The sequence below is a fragment of the Nerophis ophidion genome, linkage group LG10 (genome assembly GCF_033978795.1).
Source record: "Nerophis ophidion isolate RoL-2023_Sa linkage group LG10, RoL_Noph_v1.0, whole genome shotgun sequence".
Taxonomy (NCBI): domain Eukaryota; kingdom Metazoa; phylum Chordata; class Actinopteri; order Syngnathiformes; family Syngnathidae; genus Nerophis; species Nerophis ophidion.
This window is the reverse complement of record NC_084620.1, coordinates 44,073,700-44,078,757: the sequence shown is the minus strand read 5'-3', so window position 1 is coordinate 44,078,757 and position 5,058 is coordinate 44,073,700. Positions and strand designations below refer to the sequence as shown.

At 35.5% G+C, this 5,058-nt stretch overlaps 1 long non-coding RNA gene across 1 annotated transcript; it reads right to left on the bottom strand.

Moving 5' to 3' along the window:
• Positions 1 to 1,124: 1,124 nt before the first annotated feature.
• On the bottom strand, positions 1,125 to 4,833 carry LOC133559908 (uncharacterized). Its single transcript, XR_009808327.1, has 4 exons — positions 4,753 to 4,833; positions 4,145 to 4,222; positions 1,495 to 1,566; positions 1,125 to 1,378 (listed from the first exon to the last, which is right to left on the bottom strand). It is a non-coding gene; the product is annotated as an uncharacterized LOC133559908 (long non-coding RNA).
• Positions 4,834 to 5,058: the final 225 nt, after the last annotated feature.

Sequence of the window (5,058 nt, the reverse complement as noted above, 5' to 3'; positions counted from 1 at the left end):
AAGGTCACCCACTGCTGAATATACTTTAGCTGATTTTTGTCCTTTCGGTTCTTTTGACTTTTAAGGAGTCGTTTCCTTGTTACTCTGTCATCCGTCTTATCATCGTCATCCTGCTCAGCCCAAGTATGCATATCATGTTTTGAAACCACAACATCAATTGTCCCATTAAATGTTAATCAATACCCCTATTTCAACGATTTATACGCATTATTTTATGTATATTTAAGTAGTTTTTCTAAATCAACTAAAGATTATCTAAGAATCCTTTGGACTGCACAAGTGTTGGCTTATCTATAAGTTAATGAGACTATCGTTTGTGTCTATCAGTTAGTTGTGTATTCTGACTTCCTGTCGTGTGTGATATTCTACAAAATAAGGGCATGTGTTTATTCTCATTCGTCTAAAACTATCAATGTGACACACACACACACACACACACACACACACATACGTGTTTGGGTGACATATGAGGACTTATGACAAAAACGTGACATATGGGGACATGCCTTTCCAATGGTCCTGCAGGCCTGGGAATTAGACGGTTAGTGAACCAGAATTTTAGACACACAGTGGTCTATTGAGATTTTTGCAACTCTTTTGTTTTTTTCTGAACCTGATTTTTATGGTACATATGAGGACTTGTCAGGTTTAGGTGACAAATGAAGACCAGAGTGTTTAAGATTACAAGTTTATGTGACATATGACGACCATGACGTCACAGAGTGTTTAAGATTTCAGGTTCATGTGACATATGATGACCATGACGTCACAGAGTGTTTAAGATTTCAAGTTCATGTGACATATGATGACCATGACGTCACAGAGTGTTTAAGATTTCAAGTTTGTGAAATATGACAACCATGACATCACAGAGTGTTAAAGATTTCAGGTTCATGTGACATATGAGGCTAATGACATCAGAGACTTAACAAAACCACCTGAGTTGGTTTAGTTGATGTGTTGTCATTTAAAAAAAAAATCCCAATCCCATGCTACTGTAATCTAAAACCAAGAAGAGTTTAAAAGAAACATGGGTAAAAATGTAATTGTCGACTAAGTGTAACTGAATTGTTTTTGTGGATTTTGTCGCTAAGAATTATCTGGAATAAATACAAAACGCTTGCTGTTTATTTTGCTTTTTTAATTGCTGGTAACATACTCAAACTACCACAGAAGATGTGGGAAAACATTTTTTTTCCCTTTTTTTAATATAATTCTGTTATGGATGTAGTACTTGATGGCAAGCCAATCTCTGTCCTGTAGAGCTACTAGTTCTTTATGGAGGCAGGCTTCACAATCTTTTTTACCTGGTACTTTGTTGCCAGTTACAAAATGCAACATGTGTCATTCAACTGCTTCCACTTCTTCCCCTTTGCAGCTGTCATAAAGGAGACAAAATACAATTTCTTACTGAAGGAATAATGACTATAACACAGTGAAAAGGGGCATAACGTAATATAATATTCTAGTAAATGATGTGGATTATTTATTTACCCCACTTTGGAGTGGACCAAGTGGAAGAAGCTTGAGACATACCCACTTCGAGCGATTTGTCCTGCTGTCAATCTGAAAGGAAGAATTAGAAAACTGTAAAAGTAAACATTTAACATATTGTGCTTTGTGAAGCAGCGGAGTATGTGTGTTGTCTGTCTATTTATGAATAATGCAGACAAGGAGTGTTGGCTGAGTTCTTAACGTTTACTTTCAGAGCGTGCATATCACAACATACAAGATGCCGTCATGGCGACACAACCTATCCCGGGCTACCGCGCATGCTCGTCACTCCTGTTGCATGCTGGGTAGGGTAGTTTTTTTTCCCCCTGGCTCATAACATTACAATATAGTACCATGTATATGCGTTCAGTTTATCAAAGCACCAAGCAAACAGATATGGTCATAATTATTTTAAGTGCACTACGCAGAATAAACACAACATTATTAATATTGCTACTACGGATAATTTGATCCAAAATTCCCTAAAACAGCCCACTACCTATAATATAGGTTTTTTAAACATAAGATCCCTGATAAAAAAAAAATGTTTCTGCTGTTACCTCAGAAATTGCCTGTTCAGATGTTATGATTGTGGCTCAGAGTTTTGTATGTAGATTATATTTATTTTCCATAACAAACAGGATAACTTAAATACCCTGGCAGTGGTAGTAATAAGCTTAAATGTTTGTATTTACATTTTTTGAGTTGATTTTCATAAAATTTGCTATTTAACTGCTACTGTTTAACAAGGACTGATTTAAATTGTGTTTGCACAACAAATGTTTTGGCGCTTTTGTTCATGTGGAAGAATATTCCAATAAAGGTGCACTACACACTACTTTTGAATTCATTATTGGGCTTTGCGTATATAATGCATTTAATCGCGATTAATAAGAGAAATAGTGTGATTAACTTTGATTAAAAATTTTAATCATTGCCCAGCCCTAATATATATACAAACCCCGTTTCCATAAAAGTTGGGAAATTGTGTTAAATGTAAATATAAACTGAATACAATGATTTGCAAATCCTTTTCAACCCATATTCAATTGAAAGCATTACAAAGACAACATATTTGATGTTCAAACTCAAACTTTTTTTTTTTGCAAATAATAATTAACTTTGAATTTCATGGCTGCAACACGTGCCAAAGTAGTTGGGAAAGGGCATGTTCACCACTGTGTTACATCACATTTTCTTTTAACAACACTCAATAAACGTTTGGGAACTGAGGAAACTAATTGTTGAAGCTTTGAAAGTGGAATTCTTTACCATTCTTGCTTGATGTACAGCTTAAGTTGTCGTGTTTTACGCTTCATAATGCGCTACACATTTTCGATGGGAGACATGTCTGGACTGCAGGCGGGCCAGGAAAGTACCCGCACTCTTTTACTACGAAGACACGCTGTTGTAACACGTGGCTTGGCATTGTTTTGCTGAAATAAGCAGGGGCGTCCATGATAATGTTGCTTGGATGACAACATATGTTGCTCCAAAACCTGTATGGACCATTCAGCATTAATGGTGCCTTCTCAGATGTGTAAGTTACCCATGCTTTGGGCACTAATACACCCCCATACCATCACACATGCTGGCTTTTGAACTTTGCGCCGGATGGTTATTTTCCTCTTTGTTCCGGAGAACACCACGTCCACAATTTCCATATATAATTTGAAATGTGGACTCGTCAGACCACAGAACACTTTTCCACTTTGCATCAGTCCATCTTAAATGAGTTCGGGCCCAGCGAAGCCCGCAGCGTTCCTCTGTGTTGTTGATAAATGGCATTTGCTTTGCATAGTAGAGTTTTAACTTGCATTTACAGATGTAGCGACCAACTGTAGTAACTGACAGTGGTTTTCTGAAGTATTTCTGAGCCCATGTGGTGATATCTTTTATACACTGATGTCGGTTTTTAATGCAGTACATCGCTTACGTGCAGTGATTTCTCCAGATTCTCTGAACCTTTTGATAATTTTACGGACCGTAGATGGTAAAATCCCTAAATTCTTTGCAAAAAAAATGTTTAGCAGTTTTAACATCAAATATGTTGTCTTTGTAGCATATTCAACAGAATTGGGGTTGAAAATTCTTTGCAAATCATTGTATCCTGTTTATATGTACATCTAACACAATTTCCCAACTCATATGGAAACGGGGTTTGAATGTATTTATATATATATAGCCTATTATTTGCGCACTATTTACAAGTTATGTACCAAAAACACGACCACCGAAAAAATACTTTGATCAATGAAAACAGCGCTGCAGAAACCGGCTGTAAACAAGAGGCACTGCATTTTCTGAATTGAAACACTCATTTTAAAGCTTTGACATTAACATTTTAACACACACTACTCTGGTTCAGAAAATATGAGGACCTTATATGAAACACACCTAGGTCTTTCTTGGTTCAAACAATATGAGGACATGACGAGTGCTCACAAGTAGAATTTATGTTGTTGACTTGTAACATCTCCTGTTTTGCTAAACATGAGTTCCAAACTCCCCACTGACTAACATGGATGTACCCTTACGAAAATGTTGTCATATAAACTGATCTGTGAGAGATTAAAATTAATAAATGTCTTTCAAAATATAGGTTGGGTCAAATTTAGAGCAGATATAGTAAAAATAGACATGTAATAACCTGTTGGAGGGATGAAGTCGGTTTATGGCTGTCATCTGAATCTAGAGAATGTTGAGATAGAACCTCAACAGTTGGTTTCTGCAACAAAACAAAAATATAATGTCATAACTAATTAATTATAACATTCTCACCACTTTTTGTTGATAAAAATCTGAGCATACAATGCCAGATAAAGGGTAAAGATTATTACAGAGTTTCAGCTCTTAGACAATTCATTAAGAATGTAACACACACAAAAATCTGGTTCAGAAAATATGAGGACCTGAATTGAGACACTCATTTTAAAGCTTTGACATTAACATTGTAACACACATTTTCTGGTTCAGAAAATATGAGGACCTTATATGAAACACACTTAAGTGTTTCTTGCTTCAAACAATATAAGGACATGACGAGTGCTCACATGCAGAATTTATGTTGTTGACTTGTAACATCTCCTGTTTTGCTAAACATGAGTTCTAAACTTTCTACTGACTAACATGGATGTACCCTTGCGAAAAAGTTGTCATATAAACTGATCTGTGAGAGATTAAAATAAATAAATGTCTTTCAAAATATAGGTTGGGTCAAATTTAGAGCAGATATAGTAAAAATAGACATGTAATAACCTGTTGGAGGGATGAAGTCAGTTAATGGCTCACATCTGAATCTGGAGAATGTTGAGATGGAACCTCAACAGTTGGTTTCTGCAACAAAACACAAAAATATAATGTCAGAACTAATTAATCATAACATTATCAGCACTTTTTGTTGATAAAACTCTGAGCATACAATGCCAGATAAATAGAAAATATTATTACAGAGTTTCAGCTCTTAGACAATTAATTAAGAATATAAAACACACTAAAATCTGGTTCAGAAAATATGAGGACCTGAATTGAGACACTCATTTTAAAGCTTGGACATTAACATTG